The sequence below is a fragment of the Uloborus diversus genome, chromosome 2, assembly GCF_026930045.1.
Source record: "Uloborus diversus isolate 005 chromosome 2, Udiv.v.3.1, whole genome shotgun sequence".
Taxonomy (NCBI): Eukaryota; Metazoa; Arthropoda; class Arachnida; order Araneae; family Uloboridae; genus Uloborus; species Uloborus diversus.
The window spans coordinates 154,786,066-154,801,997 of record NC_072732.1 but is presented as its reverse complement, the minus strand read 5'-3'; the positions used below and the strand labels follow the sequence as shown (position 1 = coordinate 154,801,997).

The 15,932-nt window shown below is 35.4% G+C and overlaps 1 protein-coding gene across 1 annotated transcript in view; it reads right to left on the bottom strand.

The window, feature by feature from the left end:
* Window positions 1-15,932, bottom strand: part of LOC129217437 (cytosolic carboxypeptidase-like protein 5) — an 84,978-nt gene that overhangs the window by 50,535 nt on the left and 18,511 nt on the right. The window lies entirely within an intron of this gene.

The window sequence follows — 15,932 nt, the reverse complement described above, 5'->3', positions numbered from 1 at the left end:
AAAATGAAATAAAACATAACACGTTCAAAAACTATTCCAATTATAAAGGCTTAGTGTATACAAAATGTAAAGCCTCATATTATGTAAAATATATTTAGAAGTGGAGGTTCTTAAAAAAAATTTTAATTTTAATTTAAATCTTCACACAAGTATAGGTGTTGTGGCAGATATGGGCTGATTCGGGGCAAGAAGGCTTGCTCCGAGCCGCAACTTCAGGGGGAAGCAAATTCAGCCTATTTTTGTGTGTTTTTCATTGTAACTTGACATAAAATCTTGAAGGACGATAAGTAAAAGTGGCAGTTTCAAGATTTTCTCCGGCTCCGAAAAATCAAAGTTCCGGCACTGTATAGGCGTGCAATGAAATAAAATTCAATTCTTCCATCTCTCTCCTGATGTGAAAGCTTCAGAGTTGCTAATTTCAGCAAATCTGGCAACAGTTTGTTAATTTGCCCTCAATACTCTAACCATTCCAGTGCACCATAGAAGAACCATGTCTTTATGTCATATACCATGTTATATGACATAAAGAGTACTAGTCCAAGAGCCCAGGGTCGCCAGACCTAACTTATTTTCTAAGTAACAAAACGTGTAGGACAGAATAGAGTTAGCATGTACTTTCAACATACGCGTGTTTATTAACTTGGTCCGTGGGCCAATTTGTAGGTACTGGGTACTGAATGTATGCAAAAACAGTGCTAAATTAACTTATTTTCTAAGTCTCAACTTTTATGTTATGATACTCAGGGAATTATTCCAAAGCATTTTGTAAGCTGCCAGACCAATCGTATGGGCCAAACATCCAGTCAGACACAGTTAAAACAACCTACCAGACGAGTCCCGTAGGCACTAATGACTGCCAGTGGAGCATCCTTACTTTTTTTCTAAGTCTCAATTTTTATATAATGATACTCAGGGAACTATTCCAAAACATTTTGTAAGCAGCCAGACCAATCTTATGGGCCAAACATCCCCCCAGACACAGTTAAAACGTCGCTCTGAGTACGAGCGCGACGCTATTATTCTTGCACTTAAGCACTGAAAAATATTGTCCGCTTTCAAAAAGCAATATTGTTAAAGCAGAAAACCTAGTAAAAAAAAAACATGAAATAGGATTTCAGTGAAACCCCGATTTTATGTCCCCCGAATCTACGTTTTCTCCACATTTCACGTTTTTTCATCAGGTCCAACTTATCAGGTCCCCCAGTTATGGCTGCTAACTTAGACCGAGGACCAAATTTCAGGGACGGGGTACCGAATGTACGCAAAAACAGTGATAACTTATTCTCTGAGTGCTGATTTTTCACGCGCTCATACTCACAGCTACGTTTTAACTGTGTCTGGCAGGATGTTTGGTCCATACGATTGGTCTGGCAGCTTACAAAATGCTTTGGAATAGTTCCCTGATTATCATAATATAAAATTTGAGACTTAGAAAATAAGTAAGGTTGCGCCACTGGCAGCCATTAATGCCCACGGAACGCGTCTGGTAGTTTGATAGGTTGTTTCAACTGTGTCTGGCGGGATGTTTGGCCCATACGATTGGTCTGGCAGCTTACAAAATGCTTTGGAATAGTTCCCTGAGTGTCATAATATAAAAATTGAGACTTAGAAAATAAGTTAGTTTAGCACTGTTTTTGCGTACATTCAGTACCCCGTACCTGCAAATTGGCCCACGGACCAAGTTAATAAACACGCGTATGTTGAAAGTACATGTAACCAGTAGCGTAGCTAGACCCGACTTTCGGGGGGGGTTACTTTTATATATATATATATATATATATATATATATATATATTTAATGTATATATATATATATATATATATATATATATTTAATATATATATATATATATATATATATATATATATATATATATATATATATATATATATATATTTAATATATATATAATCGCTTGGATTTTTTTCCTTTTTTTCTTTTTTTTTTCTTTCTCTTCTCTCTTCTTTTTCTCTTTTTTTTTTGAGACTAACTTTTCGGGGGGGGTTTTGACCCCAAAACCCCCCCCTTAGCTACGCCCCTGCATGTAACTCTATTCTGTCCTACACATTTTGATACTTAGAAAATAAGTTAGGTCTGGCCAGGTCTAGCGGCCCTGGGCTCTCCGTCTATACCTATAGTGCTATTAGAGTATAAATCTTCCTCTGTAGCAGTGCTTCTAAACCTTTTTGACTCTTCGGCACACTTGATAGTAAGCTCGATCTTAGCGGGACACTGGACCAGATTTCTTATGTCAGTATGGACAATACTTCCCTCAATCACATGTCAAAGTAAGGAAAAGAAAAAAATAGCACTTCCATATGGATATAACAATTAATCTTTTAATTATAGAATATCTTTAGAGATTGAAATGAAGTTCATCATTAAATTTTAGTGCTTATTACGGCCAGCAAGTCTCAAACTTTTACTTACTTAGACACTTTTGCCTGTCTTGAAGGACAGTGGCACTTTTTTTTCACCTTTATATTGGGAAGAGCCGCAGGAAGTTTTTAAATCGAGGTCTAGAAAAGATATTTTGTTGGTTTTGAAAAGTGTCAACGCTAATAATCCCACATCCATATCACAAATATATGTTCTTAACGTACTCTTTTTACTAACTGCCAATAGGTGTTCAAAAGCACTTCACTGAACCTCAGTTTAAAACTCGCCTCTGAGGTCTAAATACTCGTATTTTTCTCTTGCTTTCAAGACAGCTCCTTGCTGATGCGTCATCGGATCACAAACCCTAGTCGTATTCGTTTATGCCAGTCAAAAATGTAGTGCTTTATACTTTGTTACGAATCAAGGTCAAATGTTCTGCCACAAAATTCAATAGAATTTTCCTCAGGATATGTATGAGCTATGTTCTAATTCCTCTCTCCATAGCTGAATTTTTGATTTGAACCCATTTAGCCTATCCGTACATATAAACTATCTTTCGCAACAAATTTGTAGATTTTGTTTCTTAGTAAAAAATCAGAAATTAGTACCTCGTCCCCCAACTACAAAACTCTTGGCTGGGCCTTGCTTCTCAAAAGCCAGCGAACTCTCGTGTGAAGAAGTATTGAGTGGTAATATGACCCCACTCTCTTCAGAAAGTGCAATGAAAATATGAGAATTAAGTGATCATGATTGTATGATGACTGCTTCACAGGGTTGGTAAAAAAAAAACGGTTTTTTTTTCAAAAAAACTAAAAAAAAAGTTTTTTTTTTGGTTTAAACCAGGTTTTGTTGGTTTAAACCGGGTTTTTTTGGTTTAAATACTATTTGCGAGAAAAACAATTAATTTTCGGAAGGTAATTAAGGTTCCATGTAATTAAGTTATTCAATAGTCATATTATACCTAATTTCTTGATTAATTAAAGAGATAAGAACAAAATCTTGTAACTAAATTAAATAATTAAAATAGCTTTCTGCGGGGAAATATTGATTGAAATGTTTGACTTGATTAACATATTAGTATGCATGTATATATAGACCCTTTATAATACGAAATACTTCAAGAAGTGGTTGTGATGCGGGTTAAGATAAAATATAATGAAGATCCAAGAAAAAAACTTTATAAAACCAACATAATATGAATAATTATCGAATAAAGTAAAAGTTATATTTTTAAGCATAATCTTTTTAAAAGATCAATTTTCATATTTTTTCTTTCTGATCATAATGCTGATTTTTATATACACAATGTCGCAAATATTGAAGTAAAGCAAAATGTACAACAGTACATGATTTAACAGTCAAAAAATTGATTGCTGTTGTACTGACAAAGTATTAAAAAAAAGTGCTGCTCTATATTCGACTCCGTTCTCATTTTGGAAAGACTTGGAAAAGATATCGACTATCGCTAAAACAAACCAAATCAAAAATACAAAAATTGGTGTAACATAGCTTAAATTATAGCTTATTTACTGGCATACATGTTGCATCCAGCATTGAAGTTTAAAAAATATTAAATGCAAACTCTTTAGAACAAATAAATGAGTAGCAAATTCTATTTCAAAAAATTTTTTTTGCCAAAAACGTTATATCTTCTGCAACAGTGACTGAGTGGTGGAAAAGCCAGGAAAAAGAATTTGAAAAATGCAATGCAACCACCGTCTTTGGTCAACCTTACAAGTCAGAGTTAAAATTCCAGGAAAGTGCAAATAAATGGGCAAAAATGTAACATCCCTGCAACAGGAGTGAGCAATATAATGGATTGCATCTACAATAAAAGATTCAATCCTCAGTAAATCTTAACTAATCATGCAAATTAAGCATAATGATGGAAGTTGACTGAAATCTGCTTTATGGCACATATATGAAATAAAAAATATAATATTTTTTTTTTCGATTAAAGCTTGTAATACATTTTGAAGAAGCAACTTTGCAATTTTAGTATTTATCTCTGCAACTTAGCTAGGAACTTAGCATAAATGGAATTTTACATTTTTCAATATGTGTGGGAAAATCAACGTAAACCTGTAAAATGGATTTTTTTTTCGGCTTTTTTTTTTAACCATTTTTTTAAAAAACCGCATGGTTTTTTTTTTTTTTAAACCAATTGGTTTAAACCATAGTTTAAATCATGGTTTAAACTAACGTGGTTTAAACCAGACAACCCTGCTGCTTCAACCACAGCTGACTTCAGCTAATCTGGTACTATAAATCTAAAGAAGTTCTTCTGCCCTTATATAGAAGTTTGGTAAGACCCCATTTGGAGTATGCTGTTCAGTTTTGGTCTCCTTATCTTAAGAAAGACATTAATGTATTGGAAAGGGTTCAAAGGCGGGCTACAAGGCTAATAAGTGGACTTTCCCACTTAAATAATGATTCCAGGCTTAGAAGGCTAAAAATGTACAGTCTTGAGCAAAGAAGAGACCAAGGGGACATGATTCAGCTGTTTAAATTTATTAAAACGAAAGATGTTACGGGGCTAAAGTTTAGCACTGAAAACAGGACAAGGGGTCATTGTTTTAAGCTATTTAAATCTCAGGCTAACATGGATATTAGGAAAAATTATTATTTTAGCAGGGTAGTGGAACCTTGGAACAGCTTACCGGAAGAGGTGGTAATGAGCAAAGGAGTAGACAGTTTTAAGAGGGCCATTGATCTTCACTGGGGATTGTAAATTGACTAGGACCAGTCTAGCTGGGCCCAGAGCCTGTTGCTGGTCGTCACTTTTGTATTTGTATTTGTATTGTTTTCCAAGAGAAGTTCAGGATGGGGAAAACTTATTAGAGCACTTGGGTTTAGATTTTTTTGCATTTAAAACAAACCCTTCGACATTTCCTATAATTGCAACTGCTCCATCACTGTAAGCGCTTTTGCAGTTGTACACTAGGGTGGAGTGAAAAAATTAAAATTGGATAAAAGCTAAATAATAGTGCGGAAAAGTTGTGTTTTGTACAGATATTTAGTCATGCAAAAGCATTTTTAAAACAAAAAATATCTTGAGGGTCCGCTTTTGCTTTGAAATTGGCCATTATTGCATCAAAACTGACAAAAGTTATAAAAATTTCCTCAAAAATCAAAATTTTTTTAAAGCTAAGCAATAGTGCGGAAAAGTTGCCTTTTGTATAGATATTTTGTCATGCAAAAACAGTTTTATGACAAATAATATCTAGAGGGTCCGCTCGCGTCTTGAAATTGATCATTATTTCATCTGACAAAAGTTGTAATAGTTTCATAAAAAATCAAAATTTGATTAAAGCTAAGTAATAGTGCTGAAAAGTTTCCTCTTGTATAGATATTTTGTCATGCAAAAGCATTTTTATAACAAAAAATATTTTGAGGGTCAACTCGGACCTTGAAATTGACCATTATTGCATCAAAACTGATACAAATTCTAATGATTCCATTAAAGCCAAAAATTTTCCAATATGATGAAAAAGCACTTCAAAGCTGACCGCTTGTGTAAATTACATACCAAACTCAAATATTTAAATAATAAAATATACTAAATATCATATACCTTAAAATCACCCAATATCGAGTTAAAATTAAATAACATTACAATACTTAGCACACTGAGAAAAATGTATTAAAAGTTATTCCTTTAAAAAGATTAGCTTTAATATGCATAAATTATTATTTATATAAAACTAAAAATTATAAAAAACTAACAAGTAAAAGCATTTTTGATGTAAAAGATTCTCTGCTTGACAATTGTGACTGCACCAAAATGTGGTTTTTACATATGATAGATTACAAAATTTAAATATAAAAGTATGAAATTATCAATCCAATTTTTTACAGTCACATAAAATACACAGCAAAACTAAAGAAGTTACTAAATGAATTCTCAAATTGTTGTTCCTTCAAATTCAAACTATAATCCGCACACTACAAACAATGACGCATAGTTTGGCGGAAAAGTTGGCTTGGAGATCAGTTTTATGACTGACAATATTCAGACTTAGTGTTATATTGTGGCATAAGTTTTCTGGATTCTAATCTTACTCTAATTGATCCTTCTCTCTTGCTTACACCACAAACCGTAGACGATGCTGCTGTGACTAATTTAACGCATTGTTCCACTGCTTGAGTGTGACATGGGAGGCTATGGAAATCAAACAATTCAGAAGGTACGCCATCAAGCACCATTTCTTTCAAATTCTGATCTAGAATTCTACTTGTAAGTGACGGCTCCGTGTGTTCCCAATTTTGCCAATCGATTGAGTTCATGGTAGTCTTCAGCATCAAAATTAAACTCTGGAATTGTAAATTTTCGCAATCCAATCGGTGTTATAGATCTTGCATTCATAATTCGACGCAAACCAAGTGTGATCATCGCTATCAATATGTTTTCCGGATTCCCAAAGTAACCATTGCGCTGAATCACAGGATCGATTACAGCTTTTAATTCAGAAGAGAGATAACGTGATTTTTTGATTGTTTCAAAGAGGTTTTTAGAATTATCTTTGCAAGAGTGGTTAATCTTAATGGTAAACCACATTGGTGCATACACTTTCATAACATATTCTGATAATGTGTATAAGTTCAGCGGCGGACTGTCAGTTGTCATGTACAGCCGTAAAATTCTAGTTGCCGTCGTTAACCACCGTGAGTGTACTAATGTTCCAGGTTCTCGTTTAGACACATTTTCAGAGCACTGACCGCTAGCTACAGCTTTACAAACATCAAATAAGTACTGTTGATCAGTGCTCAACTCATTTCTGTTTATATTCGGAAGGATTAACCTGAATCGGTTGAAACGTTACAACTGGCAACTGTTCACATCCATCCAATGCTTTACCAATGATTTCACAGAATGCGCATGGACCTTCTGTTTTACCATCTAAGTGTTTCAAAAGATGTCGTAAGGGAAGTCCGTTAGAATGAAGTTGGCATACTAACCATTGCAACGGTTTCTTGAAATTAACTTCGAGAAGCCGTATTACACCTCCCTTTCTTCCAGTATTTACGTTGGTTCCATCACATCCAACAGCTACACAATTATCAATTAAAATGTTATTAAGATAAATAAATACCTTTGTGCTGAACAGTAAAGTAAGACAAAACAACGTTAGAAGAAACACAAATTTCTGCTTCTTCTAACGTTGTTTTGTCTTACTTTAAAATGTTATTGCTTATTATATAGTCAGTTATACTTCTGGTGATGTTTATCGCTGTGCCATTGGCTGGAGTCACATGGCTAAGGTACTTAGATCCAGGTTCTTGAAGCAAAGTAACATGCTCTTCAACTACTGTTTTACGGTATTTTTTGCCATCTAAACTTGCAAGTTGTAATGTCCTTTCTGCTATCGAAATATAAAGCACGAAAACTTCTCGAAGTTTCCGTCTCTAGTACCAGTACCTTTCTACTTTTCTTCTGTTTTTCTCAAATGATTTTGCTGCGATCAATCACGCATGAAGAATCTTGTTCTGTAATCAAACCCACATCTTGAAGCACAGCACTTGCTATTGATGCCGCAGCTCTATCTGAAACACCGTATCGGTCACATTTCCTTGCCAATGTTGGTAAAGGAACTCGCATTTGTTGAGAGTTGGGTGGTAGCTTCGTGGAACATGGTGTCTCCTTCACTTTTGCTCTAAAATTTGAAGTAGAAGCCTGGAAAATTTCATCATTCATGTCCATTTCTGATGAACTTGAAGTTGACTCGAAAATCATAGGTGTTTCACTTTCAGTTTGTTTTGCAACTTTAGAAAGGCGAGCATTGTCTTTTGATTTTTCTCTCTGCCTTCCGTCAAAGTCTTTTTGTTGCAGTTGGGTCAACAGTGCTCATGATCATTTTTCTAACAGTTCTCTGGTCATGAAGAAACGCCTGTTCTTCCACAGGAATTTTGCGGTACTTTTCACAACTACAAGAGGAAAATTTATATTTACAAGACGAGATATCAAACAATTTTTGTTTTGCATCCTCAGCGAATGCTTTTATTTTGACCAGATGACGTTCATTTTTCTGTTTTCGTATAGATTTTAATAATTCTTTGTACTTGGTATTGCATGAACGAATGAGTTGAAGAACACGAGTGTGAGTAACTGTAGGTATTAAAGATTTCCTCCACAGTTCTTCGATTTGTAAAGTTACTGCCTCTGAGACTTCAGCTACCGTGGGTTCTTTCGTTATTTCATCTGTTTTAAAATGGTTCCTAACATGCAAATAGTATTTCATCATGTCTTCATACGTGGGCAAAACTAGCTTACTCAACTCTTTGGGTATTCCAAACACAGGACACTTTAATTTAGTTCTCGTTTTAATTTTGCTACTAGTAGCCATTTTCCTTACAACTCGACTAACAAATCGACACTCAACTGCTCACATACACTGATTTGAAAAAAACAAATGTTCGACTATGTAGGCAAGGCATAATCTCTGCTAAGCAATGTGATTGCTTATTTTTTCTCAGATGACATGCGAAACAGATGCCACATGGCTTTGGACGAATTCATTCCTCAAGCTAAGAATGAGAGGGAGGCGAAGTACCCCTATACGCAGAGACTGAAAGTAAAGGCTTTCAAGGGCCTCCCTTGAAGTAAATAAATAGGCAAGATAAAAGTGTTTTCCCTCATATAGTGATATTGGAATTCTTTCATGACATTTACAGTTGATTTACGGAAAAGAGAAATGACTTATAAAAACCGTAGTTTAAAAAGTAAGATTTTTCAAGAAAAAAAAAAGTAAAAGCAGATATTTAAAATGAAATCTAGGATATAAATATATGAATTCTAAGTTTATAGTATCAAATAACAATTTTTTAACTTATTAAATTAAGTACAGAAAAAACGAAGTTGTGATTAATTCACTACAAAACAAAAGCAAGTTTTTGAAATGCAAGGTCAAAGCGACCCACAGAACTAAAAAGTAAAATTAAAATATTTTTTCCCTATTCTTTATGATACCCAGTCACAATTCTTTCCCTCCACCGAAAATTGAGCATCTAAAAAAAAAATTACTTCCATTAAAAGTCGAATTTTAGGAAAAAAGTGTAAATTTTGTAAACTTCAAGGTCAAAGCGGACCCTCAAGATGGAAAGGTAGAGCAAAAATATTTTAGCCCTTTCTTTGTGGAACCAAACCACAACTTTTCCGGGCTATTAGAAGTTGAATTTCGAAAAAAAAATTTTTTGCCTATACTTTCACTCCACCTTATTGTACACTGGGTCCCATTGCTTTTTATTTATTTATCTGCAACACGAAATAATTCGTTACCAGTTGCAATCTGAGAAAGTTCTTTGAAAAATATATAATTATTTAGAAGGTTGTCCTTTTTAGTAAAACTGGTGCACTTTTTAAGCATTTTGATTCATCAGCTCGAACTAAAAACCTTCCAGCACTTTTTAATTTATCAACCAATGTTTTTCTAATGTCACCCATCCCCCATGTCATTACTTTGTCGCCAGGTAGTATCGTCTGTCATTGGTACTTTGACCACCTCATAGATTACATCAGAACCTATTGTTCCCAGTGATGCTCCGATCAATTTTTCTGAGGTTATACTCCGAGTGATCAGTTATGCATAGTGATGTAAAATACCCGGGTATTTATTTTTAGGGGTAAATACCCAGGGTATATACCTGGGTAAATACCCAAAATGGGTATTTACCCGGGTATTTATTTCAAAAATTTATATTCCACTAAAATACTTTTCTGTATGTATTCCACTATGTATATCTAACCAACCATATACAAAACAATAAATTTTTGCCAAAAAAATGTATTTTGATCACATATTTAAAGAATTATTGTGTGAAAAAACTTAGCAATCTAATATGATATTAACATTAAATGTGTTGGATATGCCTACTCAATGTTGATAGTCAAATTTCAGATATAAAAAGTCATTCTGCAAAAAGTAAAACGCTTAACTTGTTACAAAAAAAAGCAATCATCCCATTTAAGTTTTAGAATACAGTCGAACCTCGTTAAACCGCCAACCTTAGTGACGGGCCAAAAGTTGGCGAAATTCGAGGGTGGCGGTTTAACGAGGTTTCCCCTATCCTTCATAAATACAAATACAAATGTGACGACCAGCAACAGGCTCTGGGCCCAGCTAGGCTGATCATAGTCAATTAATTAGTCCCCAATGAAGATCAATGGCCCTCTTAAAGCTATCCACTCCCTTGCTCATTACCGCCTCTTCCGGTAAGCTATTCTAAGTGCCCACGACCCTGCTAAAGTAGTAGTTTTTCCTGATTTCCAAGTTAGCCTGAGATTTAAATAGCTTAAAACAATGACCCCTTGTCCTGCTTTCCACGCAAAAATTTAATCCATTTACATCTTTCATTTTGATAAATTTAAATAACTGAATCATGTCCCCTCTGACTCTCCTTTGCTCCAGGCTATACATGTTAAGCCTATTAAGTCTGGTATCATAATCTAAATCTGAGAGTCCCCTTACTAATTTAGTTACCCTTCTTTGAACCCTTTCCAATACAAAAATATCTTTCTTCAGATAAGGCGACCAAAACTGAACAGCATACTCCAAATGATGTCTTACTAAACTCCTATATAAAGGCAGAAGAACTTTCTTAGATTTGTTTGAAATAGATCTATTGATGAACCCAAGCATTTTGTTGGCTTTGTTACTAGCAATACTGCACTGTTGACTAAACTTGAAGTCCTGATTTATAAAGACACCCAGATCCATAACATTTTCTGCCTGATTTATGACTGAACCCTGTAAACGATATCTCATACGCTTATTTCCATGACCTAAGTGTAGCACTTGACATTTCCCTACATTAACTGCCATACCCCATTTATCTGCCCACTTAGTAATATGATCTAAATCCTCTTGCAGCTGTTTTACTTGTTCTTCATTTTCGACAATCCCCATAACTTTTACATCATCAGCAAAACAATTCATGCTTCCAGAAATATTTTCATTGATATCATTCATAAATATAATAAACAAAAGAGGCCCTAAAACTGATCCCTGAGGAACCCCACTTAAAACATCACTCCAATTAGAATGATTTCCTCTCACAACTACTCTTTGCTTCCTACCAGTAAGCCAATTTCTAACCCAAAGTAAAGTTTTTCCTCCTATTCCAATGTCAGCTAACTTGCTGAGAAGAGCAACATGCGGTACCTTGTCAAAAGCTTTTTGAAAATCAATATAAACAACATCCACACATTTTTTGTTATCTAAAGCTGAGGTAACCTTGTCGTAGAAATGCAATAAATTAGTAGTACAGGATTTACCTTTCCTGAAACCATACTGCAAACTAGTCAACAGACTATTAGTCTCTAAGAACATCATGATCTTAATTTTGATCAAAGTTTCGAAAATCTTACAAATCACCGAAGTCAAACTTACAGGTCTAAAATTCCCAGCAGTATCTTTAGGCCCCTTCTTGAAGAGTGGCGTTATGTTAGCCAGCTTTCAGTCCTCTGGCACCGTCCCCGAGTTATAAGAAGCATTGAAAATGTTCAAAATAACATCCACTAATTCCTCTGCACATTCAACTAAAATTTTTGGATACATATTATCTGGTCCCGGAGCTTTAGTTGCTTTAATCTTTTTCAAATGAAATAAAACCTCCTCCCTGGAAAATACAAAATCCTCAAGCTGTATAATAGCTTGTGTCTTGTTAGTGTCAACTGTTGAGATACAGTTATCGTTAAACACACTGGAAAAAAAGTTATTTAGAACATTTGCAATATCCCTATCGTTTTGGATTAAATTTCCATACTCATCAACCAAAGGCCCAATTTGACTGTTTCGAGCTTTCCCAGAATTAGCGTAAGCAAAAAACCTCTTAGGGTTTCCATCAATGTCATCTGCCAGCCTTTGCTCCAATTCCCTTTTCTGAATCCGTACCAAATACTTAAAATTTCGCCTTGCCTTACCATACTGGAGCCTCTCCGCACTCTGACCAGTTTCTTTAAACTTACGAAAAGTGGCTTGCTTATAATTAAGAGCTTCTCCCTGGAGAACCACATGGGCCAAATTTTGGTACTAACACCTTTTCTCCTAAATGGAACATAGTCCCCAACGGTTTTAGCAAGTTTATCCTTAAATTCCGTCCACTGCTGACCTACGTCGCTATTTTCCAACCCTGACGAAAAAACCTCTTTCAAGCTCTGCCTAAGTGCAACAAAATTGGTGTTTCTGAAATTGGGCACAAACCTAAAATTATCATCTTTGCACACTTCAAAATTAACCCGGAATCTAATGCTGTTATGATCACTATCTCCAATATGCTCCCCTACACTCAACCCCTAAACAAAACTACCTATGTCACAAAAAACTAGATCCAAAATGGCCTCCTCTCGAGTTCCCTGAGTTACAATTTGATCTAAGAAACAGTCACCAATTACTTTTAAAAATTCCTCTTCTTTGCCATTACCAGGATAAAAATTATTCCAATCAATACCCGGAAAATTGAAATCCCCCATTATGATAACGGATCCCTTACTGGACATGTCACTAATAATACGGTACATCTGTTCATCTTGTCCCTGGTTTGAATTAGGTGGCCTATAAATGTTTCTAAAGCGTAGCTTTTTGCCCTTACTGCTCATCAACTCCAGCCAAACTATATCAATATCAGTAGGTTTATCATTTATGACCAACTCATTGCAAATAAAATTGTCTCTAACATAAAATAAAACCCCACCACCTCTTTTACCTACTCTATCCTGTCTGAACAAATTATACCCAGCAATATGTAATAACTCTGCATCAGATTCAGTAGCCCATGTCTCTGTAATTTCAATAACATCCAACTTCTCATCCATAACTATGCTTTTCAATTCATCCATCTTGTTCCTAATACTGCGAGCATTGGTATAGAAAACTTTAAGCATGCCTAAGTTGCTTTTATTTAACACCCTGAAATTTCCTAAATTACAATTGTTAACATTATTACTCTTGTTCGTCACTTTATTTCCATTTCTAGCAATACTCAAAAAAATTTCATTCTCTCGATACCTGATGCTTGAACCATGCCCCCCATTCCAACTTAGTTTTTTGACTCCGAAGCCCTTAAAATTAATCCACTAACCATTTTGACCCCTGTAAAGCTCAGATGCAGACCATCCCTAGCAATCCAATCCCGTTTACAATGACTCCATACATCAATGAACCTGATACTGCGTTTTTCGCAAATTGACTTCAGTAGCAAGTTCATACACCTCGCACGTTGATTTAGCCAGCTCCTATGCACTCCATACCTGGGAAGCAAACCAACCACTTGGACATTCGTTGAAAAGCTGGTTGCTTTATCCAACAGGGATTCCCATTCCCTAGAAAACTCCTCATTTTTACTGTGGCCTACATCATTTGTTCCCATCCACAAAGTAGCCATGTCCTCCTTATTCAATACTCCCTTCTTTTCAGAAACCATATTAACGTCTTTTACCCGAGCCCCTGGTAAACAACACCTAGCCACCTTACGCTTTACTCTCTCAACTGTGTTACCCACCTCCCTTACCATAGAGTCCCCCAAAATTACACCCTTAGTTTCCCAATCTAACTCCTCATTTGAAACTTCCCCCTGAATCTCTGGAACATTTATACCCTCTACAACTGGCCTACACCCTAATGCTAACTGAAAATGCATGGTTTTAAGAAAATATAGTTAAACATATGTATTTTCTTTCCCAATTGATCTTGGAATCATAATAGAAAACGGATACTAAGACAATAAATAAAACAAACACAAATATTTAAAAGATAAACTTACCGGCATGAACCAGTTTAATGTTAAAAAAAATAACTATCTAAAGTGCTTTGTTTTTTTTGTTGGGTACATAACTCATCCACATTTTTTTCAAGACGGAGTACATTGTTAATCATTTCTCTGTCAGTTTTTTTGTTTTGTCCGAAGTAGAGTCTATGTTTTTAAACATAATCCTGTGCTTCTTTCCCGGTGATTTTTGGTTCTGATTCCTCTTCGTCACAATCCGATTCGCTGTGGTCTGATACTTCAGGAGCTTTAAAAAAATTAACTATTTCTTCATCTGTCAACACTTTAAATATTGGCTCGTCATGGTCAATGTTTAAAAATTTCAAGGCTAAGCACCTCATTCGCTTCTTGAAATGTTTCATTAAAGGCTGTAATTGCAGGGTCTTGAAAAATCTGTTGGTCAACATTTGCATTGGCTCTTATCAATCTAGTATGTTTCCAACAGTTTTTGATTGTGTCCTCACTTACACAGTCCCAGGCTTTTTTTGCAAAGTAAATTGCATCTTTCAACGTAACATCACATTTACGATTTTCATTTATATCCTCCACGGTTTTCTTTAACAAAAACCGTCTGTAATGGGCCTTAAACGATTTGATGATGCCAGCATCCATTGGTTGCAGAATTCCTGTGGTGTTCGGTGGCAAAAATTCTATTCTCACATTAGACAGTTTTTTTTATTTGTGACATGGTGCATTGTCGAGAATTAGCAGTACGTTTCTTTTTTGGATTTTCATCGCGTTGTTAAAAACATTCACCCAGTTCGTAAATTCAACTTCATTCATCCATGCCTTTTTATTGAAACGATACTTCACATAGAGTTACGGACGAAAATTTTTGAAGCAATGAGGCTTTTTCGCTTTACCGATGACTTCTAAAAGTTGTTTGGTGCTTCCATCAGCATTTGTGCAGTGCACAGTTGTTATCCTTGTTTTCTTCTTCTTCACACCTTTTTCGACTTTATTTGAAATCGTTTTGGAGGGCATCATCGCAAAAAACAATCCAGATTCGTCCATATTGTAAACATCTTTCAAGTTGTACTCTGCAATAATTTCAGCTAGCTTTGTTTTCCCAGCATTAAGTTTTGTGACATCAACTGTAGCAGTCTCACCGTGATGAGTGTGCAAACACAGGCCATTCCTTTTTTTAAATCGGTCGAGCCAACCGTTACTGTACGAAAAGTTTTCAACGTTCAGTTCTTTGCCAAAAATTTTTGCTTGTTCCTTTATAACTTCATCAGTCACAGCACCGTGATTTTCATTCACTTGGGTTATCCACATGAGTAGAGCATTTTCCAAATTTTCGTGCTTCCCAGTTTTTATCTTCTTGACTGTATGTAATGATTTCTCTAATCCTAACCACTTTTGTTTCTCTTGCAGAATATCTCCAACGGTTCTTCGGTTAACTTTTTTTTCCAGAATATCGGAGAAAGGATTGGCAATAGATTGCTGGCTTGCGGCTTGATTTTTTTCCTTAAACTCACAAATTAGAATTTTTTCGTGCACGCTTAAGATAGTTTTTGACATTTTTACTCTGCGAAATGAGAGAACGGGACAGAACGCTGAAAAACAACATTCGTTTGCAAAACCTGCATAAGATGTCAAAGGTTTAGCGTCACCCCCTCCCTCCCCCAAGCCCCAAATCAGATCCAAGAAGGGGTGGAGAATAGCTGAGTAAAGGCGAAATGTCAAAATGAAGAGTAGAAACGTGGAAGAGCTGATAAGCTCAGGTTAAGAATTCTTGGAGACGTTGAAAACAATGTTCCTTGGGGAACTGAGCTTCGCAGGGGACGGA